Genomic DNA, 19,294 nt, shown 5'->3' with positions numbered 1-19,294 from the left:
ATCATTGAATATTTGTATATTTCACCAAATTGTGGGTTGTTTGTACACACATGATGCAATGTTAGGGGTATTTAGATTCATTAACCATGTATAAAATGGTTTGAGCTGTTGCAGAGGTTTTCTTGTCCCACCAGGCCCTGCTACCATGTTGCCCCAAATAAACATGAAGTTGCTGTATTAATTATTAAACTGTTGGTTGATAGCTAGGGCTTCTTATTGTCTAGCTCTGTCTTAATTATTAACCCATTTCTATTAATCTATTTGTTTCCATGTAGTCTTATCTTACCAGAGAATTGTCCAGACCTCTGCTTTGGTGGCTACATGTCATCTCTTTCTCATCATTCTCTGTCTACCTTTGCAAGAATTCTCCTTGTACCTTAGCCCCATCTATCTTTCTGCCTCTACTCATTATTGGCCAATTAGTATTTTATTCATCAACCAATAAAAGAAATATATATACAGAAGAACATCCCCTATCGTTGAGCATATTTGTTTTTGCTGTATTCCTCTACATGCCTTAATTCATTCTTCAAACATCCACTGAATGTTTTATACTGGACTGTGAGGATCTACATGTCAGTTAGGTAGCAGTCCGTAGAGATTTTCAACTACTAAGTGCAAGTACTGTGTTAAACATGTGTCAATATTTATATTCTTTTTTATGACATTGTTTCTATTGTTAATTACATGCATCTGTGTGTGTGTGTGTGTGTGTGTGTGCTTGCATTTGTGTGCATTATCTCTGTGCTCACAGAGACCAGAAGAGTGGGCTACAATCCCTGGAGCCAGAGTTACAGGAAATTGTTAGCCACCTGACTTGGGTTCTGGGATCTGAACATGTGTCCACTGTCTGATCAATATGTGGCTTTAACCACTGAGCCACCTATTCAGTACTTAGCTTAAGTTCATGAGCATAGTCTTACTCAGAGTTTAAACCAAGCTCACCCAGTTGACAGAGTCCTTTAATTCTGTGTCATTCATGGCGACCATTAGGAATTAAGATTTGCTTGGTTTAATCTCTTATTTTCCAAACACATAATAAGGATTTAATTGTCTGGACAACACACATGAAAGTGGACAATGACTGAAACATCAGATGTTTTCAGCCAGTTGGTCTATTTGAAATTGAGAACAGCTGAAATATTTGTCTGTGTTTATGAACATATGGGAACCAAAGTCTTATGCCTTGTCTCTACCTTAGAGTAGCACAGTGATACAAGTTTGAACACTCAGTAAAGTGTTTAAACTTGATTGCTTGTGCTTGTTCTCCAAATTTGGTCTTAAGGGGTGGATGTGGTGGCACACTATATTGCAGAAAACACTCTCTCAGTCACTGCAACCATTTAGGGGGTGGGACAGAAAGATCAAAATTTTCAAACCAGCATAGGAAGCTTAGCTAGATTTTTGTGTTAAAAATAAGAAGTGTACATAGAAGTTAGTAGTAGAGTACTTAGTGAACATGAATAAGGCCGTATTAGGTACATATTGGCATTCAACTCTATTACAGAGTCGTACTTATATATGTTCAAGTGCATTCAAGAGTATTCAAGAAAAGACAACAACCTTGGATTAGGAGCATTATTGACAATTCCCCAGTTATAGGCAGTTGTAAGCTGCTGATATGGGTCTTGTTTTGGTTTTTAGATTGGTGTTACAAGCATCTCTATATTACAGTAAAGCTAGACAACAGGAAATACAGGGTGTTACAAGATACTTCCACACTGAATATTTCAAAAAATACTGGTGGTTTTTAATATAACTTTTGATATCAAAGTAAGCATAATTAGAGAATGTCAGGATTTATAAAAAATCAAAAGGGCAATGCTAAAAATATTTTATGAACTTGTAAGATTGCTTATGTATGAAAATTCTATTTATATGTATTATCAAGATTTTCCGTTGTTCTTATTTGTTATACTGATTGAGAAATGCAGATCTGTATATAATCAATAGGATCTGTCATTCCTATTATTTTATTTTACTTTTCTTTTTTTTTTGTTTTGTTTTGGTTTTGGTTTTTCGAGACAGGGTTTCTCTGTGGCTTTGGACGCTGTCCTGGAACTTGCTCTGTGGACCAGGCTGGCCTCGAACACACAGAGATCCGCCTGCCTCTGCCTCCCAAGTGCTGGGATTAAAAGCGTGCGCCACCAACACCTGGCTCATTTTACTTTTCTTTACTGATGAGAGCAATCATTTTCAGCATTAGGTGCACATAGGAATCACTGGAGGTGTTCTTAACAACTGGTGCTCCACTCTCTTTTCCTCCCCCAGATATTCTGCTACAATTAGCCAGGTGTTCTACATGGCCATCAGCATCTTCAACATTCTCTCATGTGATCCCATTGTGAAGCCAACGTTGATAAACACGGTCTTAGATATACTTCCATGTAGCAAAATCAGATAATATTCAGTTATAATTGCTTAAAACAATCTCATGACCTTATCATTTACTTCTTTCTTTACCTTTTAATTTGAGCTCAACCTAGAACATGCTTAAAATTTTAGTAAAATATTCTCAAATTTGTTTTTCTATAGTTCTTGTATAAATTCCAAACGATAATTAGTCTTGTGCCCTGTCCCAGAATGCATTAGTGTAATACTTCAGAGTTAGAAAGTTAAGACCACAGGGGTAAAAATATTATGGTCTCAAAGAGTATTGAGGTGGGTAGTGAGGAACTAAACTTGTTCCTTCATTTTCAGTTATTATTAGAAGCCTAGCCTTTTACTGAGTTAATTGGTTAACAGTAAACACAGTAATTCATTCAGTGTGGACCACTCTGTTGACAATTACCAACAGACAGATTCAATGGAAACTTCCTGTCATCCTAATCATCTCTAAAACTTTCTTCTTGAGCTGTTGGTTAGTAATCAGCTGCTCTCCTGAATGGCCAGTGGATGAGCAAATGAATGGTAAGAAACAGATGTGGGGTCATCATTGCCATTACTTGTCTGAAACATAGGGATCTCTACACTGCACCTATAGACCTGCCCTAATTTCAGCTTGGAAACATAGTAATGTACCTTCTTCTGTAAAATACATGATGTTACTACAGACAGCCTCATCAATCTATTTTTGTAATTTTCTCAGTTTCCATCCACATTAGACTGGCTTATATTTCTAATGCTTAGTAAGTTTAAAATACCAGATTCTAGCTGTTGCTACAAATAGTTGTCAAAGTCTCATTGAGTTTCCTTAAAGATAAACTAAAAGGGCACACTGAATATATTATATTTCTGAGAATATGCTTGACTGGCGTTCAGACTTTGAATTCTTCCACTTTCATTACAGTGCATTATTATTCAAGAACAAGTAGAGTTTTTAACATTTTAGTTTAAAATTTGTGGCCATAAAGTCCACAGAACAGAGGGCATGACATTCTGTTCCAGACACATGGTCATATCGGCAGGATTTCATTGCACAAGCCACCCGGGCTTTGCTGTCAATCTTCACATAATATAATGAGGTACTCAGACAGTACCCTGCTTTCCTCCTTTCATTATGCCCCCCTAAATTCATATCCACAAAATACCTCTCCTGGTACCATGGTTTAGGATAAGCATACTACCCACAATACATTGATTCTTTCAGGTGAAATCATCTGGTGGCTACTGTCTCATATTCATCAAAGCAATACATTTGGTAATAAAAATATCAAACATATGTGGCAAATTGTGGAAGACAGGACAATCACCTGGTTGAAGACTCTGCCTATATCTGGATATTTGTTGATGGTAGAACAAAAGTTGATGAAGCAAGGCAATAGTTCTTTGTAAGGTATACAATGATATATCTTAGACATATGTAAGTAATGGTGTGATGGGTTCTAGAACCAAGCAACAAAAATACTTAGTTATAAGTTATAAAGTTTACGTTGCGATCACTTACCTTTTGTTCAAGGAAGGCAGACATAGCCCATGATGATTAAGTGAGAGTCAGATCTGTCTGAAAGTAGTATAGGGTAAAAGACCAGCATGAGAACTTTCCAGGTGATGAAATTCTGTACCTTCAGGTACATGGAATTATCAAAATTCAACCTCCATGGTCTTAAGGGATACCATCACTTTGGATTATAAGGGTTGTTGCTGAAGGGTTAGAGAACTTGTGGTACACAGTAACAGGGAAATAAATACATAGAGCACATTAATAGGAGAGATTAAAGGTAGTTTATGGGCTTATGCTTAAATCACCCTATCAGTGGTGAGCCTTTATATCTAACTGGGCAAAAAGAGAATTCATTGTGGCCATTTCTAGCAAAGATGCATTTTGTTCAAGAATAGGATTGATTATTTGCTCACTTTTGCCCCCAAGATGAGCTTAGGAGCAAGGGAGATTAGCACAAATGAATAAGGAGGTGGTTGAAGTTTCTAAACCAGAAAAATTGCTGTACCTACTGAGTGAGAGTGAAAGCCAGAGTGAAGGAATGAGGTCAATAAACACTGCTTCAGAAGTGTATTTTACTTGCCTACATGAGAGAGGCAAAGAAGACAGAGATGTCAAAGGTTTTAAGTGTGGTTGGTAATTGGTAAAGAGTTAGGAAACAGAGAGAAGGGCTCATGTGGAGGGTGTTAGATATTCAAAATAAGAGAGATCAGTGCAAGCTAGTAAGGGCATCTCAGATATAATGCCAGCATTCAGCATAGCTGATAAGATTAAAGGAGGGACACTGGGGGTAACTTGCCTAATTCTGACCCCTCTTTCCTTTGGTTTATTTTGACTTCTAATCTTTGACTGAACAAAAGGATAAAATGTATTTCGGGAATGCATCATATCCCCATCAACAGTGCCTTCTTTTTGACATGGCAAGAGGATGACTCAACTTTGATACTTAAGCAAAGTGTGAAACCTTTCTTCAAAGAGTTAACCTGGAAATGACTCTGCATCTTGATTTCATAAACAGTCCCAAAGACTATAGTAATGACAGATTGAGAAAAAAATAAGATATATAACACTAGATTAAGTGTTTTCTCAGTAAGAACAAGACTGATTTTAGCAGTAAGCTCCACTGTAATTAGGATGAGTTCTAGGTGACAACAGGAATATGGAGTCCTATGATATTATGCCACTTTCATTTTCTTCAACTGGGTCTTAGATAATCTTTAACAATGCAAGCTTTTCCTTGTCATAACCAAATGGTAATGCTCTCTATCTACCTTGGAGACCTATTTTGAGAGAGGGCTAAATCAGATGGTATCAGATTGCTTTAAAAAGTCCACATTGTATAAAATTTAGAATCCCCCTACTCCATTTCCTAATGGCACAGTCTCTGTATTTTATAGTTTCCACTTCATTCATCATGATATGCATTTGCAAATAATTTCAGAAGCACATTAATCTTTGTGAGGATTAATTTGTCATTTTGGTACTGGATTATCCTTTATCCCTGTAGTATGAATTTCTGTGGAAGCTATTGACAAAAGAGGGAATAATTGTTGTATTCCTGACAGAATACCCTTTGAGAGGAATTTTTACTTTTCTTGACTTTTATATTCATTCCCAGTATGCCAAAGGAGGTTTATCAAACTTGGCTCAAGGGGAAACCCAATACTTGAACACTGTGGTCTCTGCATAGGGAAAGCACTGTTTTCTGTGTCTGATGAGGTCCGCATTAGAATTGTCAGATCAGGTTCTGTGACTGATGCCCATGACTGAAGAATGTTCCCATGGGGTACCCAGAGGACAGGATACTCAGAAACACAGCCTGTCACTTTGTACTTTTTGAGTGAACTGCTGATCTTGCAATGACAATGGATGTCACTTCTGTATCAGACTCACATGCCCCAGTGGCAGAGAAACTGTTAAAAATAACTGGTTGTCGAGGTTAATGAACCCTGTCGTCACACTGGTTGTTCTGCCTAGAGAATGTCCCTAGTTAGATGAGTCCATCCCAAAAGAGTCCTAGACATGTTTTATGCAGGCATGCTGCCATTTGCCTGCATGAGGAGAGGTTCCTGAAAATCCATGATAGGAAGGATGTTTTCCCATTAGTTTCCTTTGGAATTTGACAGGGCATTTGTGTATGACTGATTTTTTAATAAAGGGTAGTGTCCAGTATCTTAGAATTAATGTTCTTAGAGGAAACCACACAAGAAATAACATTCATGTGTTCTTTGAGTAGCTGACGTCATATGATTGACTCTTTTTCAAAAGAAGATATTCTCATCAAGTTTCTTCTAACCCATTTATTCTAGGGTTTGGAGTTTTCATATTTAGAGGAAGATTCATCTTCATTGTTACTCCCATTCTTATGCATATTTACTAAATACTCTACTGATGTCTTTTGTGCTAAAAAAGTGATTCAGAGCTTGGAGTGGCTCAGTTCATCTGGAATACTGTCATGACATGAACACAAAGTTAGGTGGTATTTCCATATGCAAAGGGAAGGGCTTTTGGAAAGAATTATCTGTAAACATGATTTTAGTAGGTAGAGTGCTTATGGGTTCATAAACTGATAGCCAGTGTGAAAACTCTGGAAATGAGGTGGGTTTATCATGTTGTCCAGGGCTCCAGGTCAGCTAATAGTTTGGGTAAGCACCTAGCTGAATACCTTTGTCTCCTTTGAATAGAAATAGTCTAGGTTCTCTTTGCAACTACAGGCACATTTTATAGTTAATGGGGGTACCCGTGACTAGGGGATTCTTCAAAGATATGGACATTTGTCACCATAAAATTAAAACTCTTGATGAGGATAGCTAATAAACTGCATCATTGCAATTGTAGTTATCTTAATGTAGATAATCAAAACTCCACTTATTACTCTACCCCTGGAGTTTATATAACTTGTGACCAACCAGGTATACTCACAGATTTCAGAGTGAACAATGAGTGTGTACCTAGGTACTATTATATGTTAAGGAAATAAATGGGATAACTAAATCCCAGCAAGGAAGAAACACAAGAATAGTTGTCGGTATGCTTCCTTAATCTTGCCATAAGGAGGAAAAGCTGTAGCCTATAATATGGAAAGATGCTAAAAAGAAATTGAAGTTCAAGTTAGACCTTGAAGGATAAATGGTAATTTAGCCTGGTAAGATATGATACATGTAAAATTTAGGGGTTCATCAAGACTTAAAGATCCTGTTGATATGGTTGCCATAAAACTATTTTTAAAAATTCCTTGCTTTAAAATGTGCTATTTGATACAAAAATACTCAATAAAATACTGGCAAATCGAATCTAAGAACACATCAGAAACCTTATCCACCATGATCAAGTAGGCTTCATTCCAGGGATTCAAGGATGGTTCAACATATGAAAATCCATTAATGTAATCCACCATATAAACAAACTGAGAAACCCCACAGATTGGGAAAAGATATTCGATAGCCCCACATCTGATAGAGGACTGATCTCCAAAATTTACAAAGAACTCAATAAGCAAGTCTCCAAAACACCAAAGGATCCAATTAAAAAGTGGGGGACTGAACTAAATAGAGAATTCTCCATAGAGGAGAATAAAATGGCTGAGAGACACTTAAGAAAATGCTCAACATCCCTAGCCATCAGGGAAATGCAAATCAAAGCAACTCTGAGATACCACCTTACTCCTGTCAGAATGGCTAAAATCAAAAACACCAATGACAGTTGTGCTGGAGAGGATGTGGAGAAAGGGTAACACTCTTCCACTGCTGGAGGGAGTGCCAACTCATACAGCCACTATGGAAATCAGTATGGAGATTCCTCAGGAAAATGGGACTCAGTCTACCACAAGACCCAGCAATTCCACTCTTAGGCATATACCCAAAAGATGCTCATTCACACAACAAAGATGTCCGTTCCATTATGTTCATAGAGCATTATATGTAATAGCTAGATCCTGGAAGCAACCTAGATGCCCCACAACTGAAGAGTGGATAGAGAAAATGTGGTACATTTACACAATGGAGTACTACTCAGCAGAAAAAAAAACCAATGGAATCTTGAAATTTGCAGGCAATTATATGGCACTAGAGGAAACCATCCTGAGTGAGGTAACCCGGACACAAAAATACAAACATGGTATGTACTCACTCATATATGGATTTTAGATATGGATCAGGGGAGTGTCAGCCTACAATCCCAGTGTCAGTGGGAAACAAGGAGATTCCCAAGAGAGATGCATGATATCCCAGAGAAGTAGAATGGGGCAAAATCTCCTGAGCAGATTGGGAACATCAGGGGAGGGGAGAGGGGACCAAGAAAAAGAGGGCGGGATAAGAGGAGGGGAGAAGAAGGCATGGGGGAGCAGGAAGGTTGAGTCGAGGTAAGAATAGAGGAGAGCAGGATGAGAGATACCATAATAGATTGAGTCATTATGGGCTTGAGGAGAGAGCTGACACTAGTGGGATCTCCAGAGAACTACAAGGATAACACCACTGGCAAACTAAGCAATAGTGGAGAGACTACATTTATATCCCCTCCTTGATGATAGGGTTGATGACTACCCTATATGCCATCCTAGAACCTTCATCCAGGGACTGATGGAAGCAGAGACAGATGCCCACAGCTAAATACTGAACTGATCAGTGTGATGAGCAAAGGGGTCAACACCATGATGGTGAAATACACAAAGACAGCTGACCGGATAAGAGAGAGCTCTTGGATTCCAGACTGATCGCTGAGAGGCCAACAGGGTACTAATCCAGACTCTATGAATGTAGTGCCAGTGAGGAGGCCACAGAAATCACTGGGGCCTTGGGTAGTAGATCAGTGTTTACCATGGTTTATGAATGATCTTTGGGAGCCCATTATAAATAGAGGGATGCTCTCTCAGCCTGGACACATGGGGAAGGGCGTAGGTCCTTCCTTGGATGAAATGACAGACTTTGAAGATCCCCCCAAGGAGGGCCTCACCCTCTCTGGGGAATGATGTGGGGATTGGGTGAGGGGCTGGGAGGGAGGGTGGAGGGACAAGGGAGGAGGGGTTGTAGAGGGAGCTTGGATTGACATGTGAAGTATTCATGTTTCTAATTAAATAAAAACATATATTGAGAAAAAATTTACTTATAAAGAGTTGCATAGACATGGGGTTGGTCCAAGATGATGTGTACCAGAGAGAGGATTTTGGCCCTCAGATCAGTGAGAGCCACTCCAGTAAGACTGGTGTTTATCATCTGAAAATGCTACATGAAAAGACAGTGGAACTCTGTGTAGCCTACAGTGGAGAAATAATGGATTTTATCTTAAACACTAGTGACAGTGTCGTCTCATGAAGTTAATTAAAAATGCCATTTTATTAAAGACCTAGGCTTTTGCGACAGCTCTATGCCTTAAAGTTCTTGATGAAACTGCCATAGTCATTAATGTTACTCAAGTTCTGCTGGCTGTTAGTCCCTGTTCCTTTATTCATGAGACAGATTTTATCTAGTTTCATCCATGTAGTCTACTATCTGGTATTTTCCAAAGGTGTCTACTGATGGCCAGTTGCTTGCTTTGTGTATCTGTTTCCTGATGTTTTCTTTTACACTAAGAAATTCTCTGTAGGTATATAGTCTCACGTGATAGTCACATGTGATTATTTGAACAATTTTACAGGGGTCTCAGTTCTCCTAACAAAACTCATGAAATCTACAACCTACACAAGGCTTTGGCTACCATTTTTTGTAGTGGTATTCTGAACACATGTTGATTATTATTGCCTACCTACCATATTGTCATCATAGGTTTCCCAGGGACTGTCTGATCACCTTCTTCTTTGAATGCTTCTGTAATTCAAGGTAATTTATTCTTGTGGATATAATGAGTCTCAGCTATTCCAAATCTTACTGATAATTGATAGTATTTAAGGATGATTTAGTCTATCAATGATTTTGCTGGTCATTTTTTTTTTGAGTCAGGGTTTCTCTGTATTGTTTTGGAGGCTGCCTTGGAACTCACTCTGTAGACCAGGCTGGCCTCGAACTTACAGAGATCCACCTGCCTCTGCCTCCTGAGTGCTGGGATTAAAGGCATGTACCACCAATGCCCAACAATTTTGCTGGTCTTTAAGAAAGATATTCCTTTTTGACCTAAGAAAGAATAAGATTATAAGTGAAAACATAGCTTGGCCATGACCACTTGGTTGTGGAGACCAGCTGAGTATTATTGACAATTGACCTGGGATGAGGTAACCACATTTGCATGGCTCTGAGTTGAAAACCTCTGCTTCATGCCTAGAAAGAAGAGAAACATGCAGTGTACATTAGGGTACAACTCCATGTGTTAACTAAGAGTGTAGTGTCAGTATTTCTACAGATATGATTTCTATTCTGTGGTAATAAGATCTAGAATGCTTGTAGAATACTAAATTGAAAATAGCACTTTCATGGACAAAAGAAACCATAACACACAAGATTAATTGGTGTATTTTGTCTCAAGATACTGGCAATGTCTCTTGTTACATCTATGCTTCATGGTCACACAATAGAATGCTGAAAGTTAAGAAAGCTCTATTAATTGGGATGTAATTAAACTGAAGAAAAAGATTTTTAGAAAAAGTTATAATAATTAAGAAGAAAGGGTCTTCTTGAAAGGATCTTGTTGCTAAATCACTGGATAAGTACAGTGGGGTGTCATCTTAGGTACCATCAGCTGTCATTATGGAGATTTGTATTGGTATCCGCTCATAGATTACTGTGTATAGCAATCAAATAAAGGTGTGTTTGGTCTGGTTTTCAAAAGCTGCATGGAGCAGTGGATAATTAAGGGGACTTCCATGTTTGGGGCTTCAGTCATTCCAGGGTCATTCTTCCCTCATCTTGAGCTTCAAAGTTTGTTGACCACAAATTGCTATGTTCACTATCCTCATGGGTCTTCCTAAGACCCAGTTGCTTTTCTGTCTCCTGTGGTATTTTTCAATGGGTAGGACAACATTTGGAACAAACATTCCTAATTGCAAATCCTGCCTAATACTTGCTAGTTCTGTAACTTTGAACACTAAACAAGTTAAAATAAGTAAAAAGTAAAATCCGTGAGGAGTTGTTGGTTTGGAGAAATAGTTAAGAGGAACACATGATACTTATGTGTGTATATGAAACTTATATGGTCTTACATATGTCTCTAGAGCTTATATAACTCATTAGTGATGTGGAATGCTCTTCTGTATGTTTTGAATATGTGTTGCTCTTATTGGTTGATGAATAAAGCTATTTAAGTAAAAAAAAGAAACTTATATGATTGTATGAACAACTCGTCATTTAAAAAGTTCATACCTACTATTTCTCTTACTCTCTTATCTTGATTAATAGGTTTCCATTGGATCTCCATTTTACAGGTTCGCCAAAGGATGCAAAGAAGTGTTAATCTTGACTTTATTGGTTAGTGACTAGGATGTCCCTAGCATGCTTGCGTACCTGAGGACTTGTGTTTGAGTCATGAGAAGATACACTTTCTAAAGGAATTCATGCATTTCAAAACCTTGATAAGTTCTCATGGGGGCAAGTTCTTATAGCAAGATCATCCAACCTATGAATCCTGCTGGCCTGTAAATATGCCATATTGTAATATACCTAAAGAAACCCTCACTAGGAGCTAAAATGCATTGCTTAGTTCTTTTGTAATAGCAGCAGAAATATAGTAAAGATTGTATACTCTGTTGGATTTGCTAGAAACCAATTTCCCATTCTTATAGGATTCTTGAAAAATATCCTCTCCTTTCACTCTTTGTTTTGCACACTCTACAACAGGGGTTTTCAACTTGTTGTTGTGACCCCTTTGGGGGCCACATATCAGATAGCCAACATATCAGACATTTACATTACAATTACTAACAGTAGGAACATTACAGTTATGAAGTAGCAACAAATATATAATTTTATGGTTGGCAGTCACCACAACATGAGAACTATATTAAAGTATTAGGAACACTGAGAGTCTCTGTTCTACAACTTCCTGCCATGAGTCAAATGCACACACACATTTGCTTCTACATCACAGACTGAGAACAATTAAAATGCCCACCTCTAAAACATTCTGACCCTACCATTGAATCCTCTACATTACAGAGGTAAATTTTCCTTGATCTTAAAATTGGAGTAAAGTTATAACCTATCCCTTGCTTTCTACAAAACCTTCTGACCATACCTACAATATAATCCATACACTTATCACACTGTCTATGTCCCCATTTGTAGGAACTTCTCACCTTGCAGTGAATTTGTGTTAGTGGCCACACCCCCTTGGTTGTGGCTTGTGTATGTGACAGGAAGGTGGAGAAGCTTGGGGAGATGCTCTCTCTCTCTCTCTCTCTCTAAATATATATATGTATATCTCCTCTCTCTCTTCCTATGTCTCTCTCTCTCTCATGGGTTGTGGAATGCATCAGAAGGGCAGACACTGTATCTTCTGGAGCAGGAACACTATGGTGGTTCTTTATTAATATTTGTGTAAGTTTTTCCCCAGCTGGGTGTTGGTGGCGCATGCCTTTAATCCCAGCACTCGGGAGGCAGAGGCAGGCGGATCTCTGTGAGTTCGAGACCAGCCTGGACTACCAAGCGAGTTCCAGGACAGCCTCCAAAGCCACAGAGAAACCCTGTCTCGAAAAACCAAAAAACAAACAAACAAACATCCATTTATCATTTATCTTGGGTCTAGTTAATTCATTACTTCCCCACCTTCACCCATTGGATAAAGCTCTTGGGTGTTACTCTTCCTTGCACAGGTCCACTTTATTACATGGAGTAAATAGAGCACTGTCTCCCTGCAGGACCAGCACATTGTTCTTTACTCTGTCTGCAGTACTTCTGCATTCAGTTATAGCCTATTAGAGGTAGTCTCTTTAAGGACTGTTAATTTGATATTCACAATGCCACATTCCTCTCTTTTGTGATCTTCATTGTGACACACACACACACACACACACACACACACACACATTTTCTCTCTGATATATAACTGCCATTTTCCCTTATTATTTTAGCCTAGCTTATTAGTATCTCCACTACTAGGGAATTTGATGAACTCCTGAGACAGTTTTGGTTGTCACATGTAAGAAAGAGTGCTTGTTGGTAACTTCTGGTGGATGGGGGCCAGGAATGCTTCTAAACAGCCTACAAGTGACAGGACACTTCTCATTCTATACCCTTCTCCATGGTTTCATGTGAAACGTCAGTAGTGTCAAGGTTGAGCAAACACTGAAACTTGGTGAAGGTTCATTCCACTCCTAACTTGTTCTATATAGATCTCAGATTTTCTCATGAGGCTTACTCCATCAGGGTGGTCTTTATGTAGCTACTTTTGGATTGAGTCCCACAATGGTCCCCATTGCAGGTTACTTTCATGGGAGGCATTAAATGCTTTGGTGTCAGAAACCATGCCTTGTGCAATGTCAAAGATTTACACAAACCAGAAGCTTCCCCCAGAAAATAAGTAAACTTATGAGAAGACATAAGAAACAAAGTACAAAAGATCTCAACTGGCTACTTTTCCACAAGTATTCTGGGACCTTGTTCTATAAATGGAAGTGGTTTTGCATCCCCTGATTTCTGATCCCCACAGCTAATGAGGCAAATGACCCAGCAGTCAGTATATTTGGAAAGCTGTCTACTCTGAAACAGAAGAGGTTCAAAGGAGCCTGAAATGATGGATTCACAATAATTCATCTTTTTATATCATCCAAGGGGTTTGCAGGAGTGATTCTATTTGGTATTCTGAAAAAGAAAATTGACTCTCTACCTAATGGATTGACTATCTGTTGCTGCCAGATCTACAAACATAAATGAAAGCTATTCAACATATGTTGAATGCCATATAATATTGAATTTCAGCTACGGCCTGAGAGTCAACAGTTTCTGTGCAAATCTCCATACCTCTTCAGATATGGCAAATTGTCACTTCTTTCCTCCTGGGATAATATGTAGTGCCCTCAATGATCATGTGACATTTAAGTGAGGATGAACCAACTGGTAATGACCCATCTCAGACAAGCAAACCTTTCTTCTCAAGTCCAAGTTATTTCCCTTCAACAAATAGTCAGCGAAGATGTGAAAAGTTCCATCCATTTCATCTGCCTACTGAAGAACAAGTATGCCAGGCAGTGTGATAGGTGAGCTCAGCAGAGATGCAGGTTGCCACTAACACTTAACTATGCCACCACACTGAGATGTGAATTTGTGCAAACTTGAAAGAACACAGAGAATAGTGTATTGAGGAAAGCTTTAAAAACAGATGAAAAAAAACTCATTTTCTCACCCTGTCATTTCTTTTCCTATGAAGGTTTCCCTTCTTGAGTCTCTTTCCTAACAAGTTATTTAAACTTGAAGTTGAAAATCATCCTCGTTGAAAAAAAAAGATTAGGCTAAATTTTTGTGTCAGATTGTTCTAACAATGCAACTTTCTTCAAACACCACTTCATCTCTAACTTCGTAAGAGCCTAATGATTAATTCAAATTAACCTCCTCCAAAGCCAAAGTAGTATGTGTTACAAAACACGAAACTGAGCCAGCTGAAAGTTTTGAATTTTCCCTACTTATTAGTTATCTGTTCTGGGAATAAACTGAAGGTGCTAATTTTCTGAGTTTCAAATATCTTTTTAAATGCACTAGGAAAATCAAAGGGATGGAGGTGGGAGGCTGGAATTTAAACTAGCCATTGTGTCTTTGGCATAGAGTTAGGAAATTTAGTTGGATCTTTTCAGAATTGTGCTGGCTTTTCGGCATCATTAGAACCTATATAAAAAGCTCTGATCCATAAAATACTGAGATGAATGTGAGACTTCAAGTTCTATACCAACTTGTTATGGATTGAGCTGTGTCTTATTCCCAAATACACCTATCAAAACTCTAAATTTACTTGGCAACCAGACCTTGCCAAAAATAGTTAAGACTGTAAGAAATAATAGGGAAGGTGCCCATCCTAATCTCTATCTCTTTTTTCCCTCTCTGTTTCTGTCTCCCTCTCTCTCTGTTTCTGTCTCTCTCTGTATCTCTGTCTCTGTCTCTGTCTCTTTCTCATGACCTCATGAAGATACAATGAACAGTATGTTCTTTATAAGCTAGGTTCAGAATATGGCCCTGGAAACAACTGGGTCTTAATACTGTAAGAAAAGGTTTGCTGTTTAAACCACCAAGTCAGGGGTATTTTATTTTATTGGTCTGAGCTGACTAACACATACCTGCATTGCTCATATAGTTCTGTAAATGATACTAAAATTTCAAATGATGACAGACAGCAGCTAGCTCAACCACAATATATTTTAAGTACCAGTTTTCAAGTGATCTCTTTCCTTAATAGAGGCTAAATAAGTAATATTTTGTAAAAGAATGGAATCATCTTACCTTAGATGATCTCATAGTTTCAAGGTAGAGTTGGTGGTAATATACAATATATTCACACTTTTCTCAACAAGATCACATTTAAGTTGTGATTAAGACTAAACAACAACCTTCAATCAGGGCTAGTGATCTGAGAGAGGCATACTGATAAACAGTTAAGTGGCTGCTTCCCAACATGAGTGCACATTATGTTGGGTTACTGGAGCTGAACAGACTGTGATATCATGATACCTGGATCAAGTCCTGGAAACATACTAGGGTTCTTGGGGCTTTCCATTCTTCTGTCTCCCCATCCTCTCCCACTGAAATGTTGAATAACTGAACTGACAATGTTCTCAATGACTTCTGGCCTAACACAGGTTTTACAAACTAAAGGAGCTAAAGCCAACAAGGTCGTTGGTGTTGCTGTATAGGAACCGCTTTGCTAGCCTACCACTCCTTTTATCATAATATATTGAAATAGTTACATTCTAGTTTACTGTCACTGACATGTATCTGGTACTGGAAGTGTAGAGATGATAAACAAATGGCAAGTTTTTAGTGCAGTCATCTTGTCAAATTGTAAGATATACTGTACTTATACATGTCCTCTATGAGCTGTGGTACACACAACTGGTTTCCAGAAAAAGTAAGCTATACCATTAGGTGATATTTACAATACAATCAAAGTTGTAATCTCTTAATTTAAGTGGTTGATTCCTCAAATTGTCCTTGAGGTTCTAATCCCTAATATGTCACTGGGATGTGACTGTACTTCAAGAAAGAACCATAAGAAGACAGTTAATTCAAAGTAGAATCCCTGATATATGATTCTGTCAACCAATATGACTCCTCCTGTCCACCATCTAAGAAAAGAAATTTCAGATACACTGTACACTCAGGAAGACTATGGGTGGACAGAGGCCACAGAAAACACTGGCCAACTTTATATCCAATCTGTAGCCTCCACATCTGTGAGAAAATGCATTTCTATTGGTCTCTGGATACACTAGGAAATTCATGCTTGAAATGCATGTTCAATATATTCCAGAGAGCTCCTTTCAGGCTAATGGAAGGTGTCTGGCTTTCATGCCGAGACAATGTCTCTCATACTGACCCTTCTGTACCTACAGAGGGAACTTTCTCCTTGTCTTTATGAATATGAAATATTGCTCTTCCAATGGGGAATCATTATCTCCCAAGATATCTAACTTCAGTAAGCTAACAAGAACATTGGGAACAGGGGCCATGATCTCTGTCCCCCATCCACAGAGAGCTGGAGTGTTAATTTGCACTCAGGAAACATGACTGCACTACTTCTAGCACTTAAAGCCTGAGACTGATCCCAACCAGGTGCAGATCAATAAGAAGGAAACTTAAATGAACTGTTTCTTTGGGAATTGTGTTTATAAATTCTCTGTGATTACAAAAAAAGCTCTATGTATTGTTGGAGTGAAGCCACAAGTTCCCTGACATAGAAGGATCGATTTTAAAAACAGGTGAAGATCCTAAGGGTCAAAGGCTGATTCAAAGATCTGTAGTCAGGTAATAGCTAAGGTGGTATTTCAGAGCAGCAATACTTTTTTATTCAAACATCAGAGCCAAAAGTGACAATGATCATTACTCAGAGCTCCCAGAGAGCTTTTGGATTTGGGCTAATACTAGATCTTGGCATGTGTGGTGGTTTGAAAGAAAATGACTCTCATAGGGTGTGACAGTGTTATCAGGTGAGGTTTTGTTGGAGTAGGTGTCTCCTTTTTGGAGGAAATGTGTCATTGTTGGGGTGGGCTTTGAGGTCTCCTATGCTCAAGCTATACCAAGGATAACACAAAGACTCCTTTTGCTGCCTGAGGAAAAAGATGTAGAACTCTCAACCCCTTCTCCAGCAACATGTCTGCCTGCATGCCACTATAACCACCTTGACAATAATGGACTAAACCCTGAAACTATAAGTTAGCCTCAATGGAATGCTTCCTTTATAAGAGTTGCTGTGACCATGATGTCTCTTCACAGCAACAGAAACCCTAAGTAAGACAGCATGGATTTATATTAGGTATCTGCATGGATAAATTTTTCTTTCGGAGTAAGTAAGCTTATCTTTAAAAATTCCACGTACTGTGATCCTACTCCTAAGTGTAAACATTAGGGAGGATCCCTTATCAATCCAATATGAGTGGCATCTTTATAATGGAACATTTGGACACACACATACAGAGGTACCACTGCATTAATAGGAAGGAAGATGCTAAAGATGGCCACAGGAAACACTAACCAGAATGTAATAGGGTCTTTTTTCTAGCTTTCAGCTATGAGATGATAAATACCTTTTGTTTTCATAATTTAATACTCAGAGTCTTTGTATTCCTATACTAGAGAACTTATATTTTTCTCCTATAAAGTACATCCACAAGGTGGTTTCAAAGCTTCCAATATTCAAGTATGAAAGGAAGGGAGAACTCTAGCTGCCTTCTAGATATTTTATACTAGAGAAGGTACCCCCTCCACTTACAGAACTATTTCCTAGTAAATTCAATGACTAGCTCTCACCAAGTACCCATTCATGGATAATGTTGTCAAAATAAGGTCCTGTGAGCAAGAGCTGGAGAGGCCATAGGACAGAAGATTCTCGACCTAAAAAATTAGCTCCTGAGAATTTTTTTGTTTGGTTTTATGAGACAGGGTTTCTCTGTGGCTTTGGAGGCTGCCCTGGAACTAGCTCTGGTAGACCAGACTGGTCTCAAACTCACAGAGACCTGCCTGCCTCTGCCTCCCAAGTGCTGGGACTAAAGGCGTATGCCACCACTGCAAGGCCTGATACTTTTAACACCTCTTTTAAATAACTCTTAGAATTATTTTTGTCTCCACACAGTTCCTCTTCCTCCTAGTAAAAGTCTTTCTGATATTTTTCAAGCTCTACACATAGTATCTGGATGCCTTTTCTTTTTTTGGTCCCTCTTTATTGCCATTTATCCGCACATCTTTTCTTACCCTCTCTTCTTTTTTCTTTCTTTGATGATGCCTTGAACAAAACCATCTTGTTTCAGTTTTGCATGAGTTGGTTGCTCTCTTTAGCCCAAGCTTCTCTGTGGATATACCACCATGTCTATAGCCTGAATCTGGAACACCTTAAATAGAAGTCATAGCAGAAAGTTTTTCTGCCCTTGCTTCTTTATCTCAATATATTGATCTGTCCTTTGTAAATCACTCCTGAATTTCAGTTTTTCCATCTACGTTTTTCATACCTAACCCTTGTATCAATTGCTTCCTTTGTACTAGAATTTCATTGTTCCTTCTCTCTTTACATTTTTGCTTCCTGTAGTAGATATTATTTCTTTAAAAAGACATTGTATGCATTCCCAATGCACCATCTCACAGCTGATCTTATTCTCAAAAACAATACCTAGAACTTCCCTAAGAGAAGTTTATTCTTATTGCCCACTGTTGACAACAACAAAGTCTTGTCTCTCTTTCTTTCTCAAATTCACCTAAAACTATCCACCAAAGTGTTAACTTTGAAAAGTACCAAGTGCAGTTGTCAGAGGATCACCACTAAACTCACGTGCAATGACACACCCAAGATTAATGTACACTTGTCCCCTCCAATATTTCACATTTTGACTTATTTAAACCTCCACAACAACTCAGAAATCACAGATTTATCAGTTGTAAAAACAAATTCAACAACTAAATCAGTTGTGCCCATGGACTGTTCTAGGACATTTCAACCATTCATTCTGTACACAACAGAAATTTCCAGAAGTCCATATGTTATAAATACATGGGTATGTGCCATCATGTGCAACAACATACCTTATCCAAGGCCAAATATAAATAAGCAGTATTTTTAACATTTCTGGAAATGTAGAGATTCCCTTTTCACTATTCCTAGATGGTTCCCCTCCATGCTAGGATACATTCCTCTCCAAGATGCTTCTTCTACCCACCCTAATAACAACAGCCCCACTCTGCTTCCTCCCTCCCTCCCTCGCTTCCTTCCTTCTTTCTATCCTTCCTTCCTTCTTTTCCTTCCTTCCTTCTTTCTTATCACAGCAACTGTGTTCAGCTTACCTTCTGCTCATCTGATATCACT

The 19,294-nt window shown here is 38.5% G+C and overlaps 1 protein-coding gene across 8 annotated transcripts in view; it reads right to left on the bottom strand.

Annotated features, from left to right (window-relative positions):
• Grm7 (glutamate metabotropic receptor 7) overlaps positions 1-19,294 on the bottom strand; it is an 886,003-nt gene that overhangs the window by 102,360 nt on the left and 764,349 nt on the right. The gene's annotated exons all lie outside the window — the stretch shown is intronic.

The sequence above is a fragment of the Mesocricetus auratus genome, unplaced genomic scaffold (genome assembly GCF_017639785.1).
Source record: "Mesocricetus auratus isolate SY011 unplaced genomic scaffold, BCM_Maur_2.0 Super-Scaffold_100676, whole genome shotgun sequence".
Classification (NCBI taxonomy): domain Eukaryota; kingdom Metazoa; phylum Chordata; class Mammalia; order Rodentia; family Cricetidae; genus Mesocricetus; species Mesocricetus auratus.
This window is presented reverse-complemented; position numbering and strand designations above follow the sequence as displayed.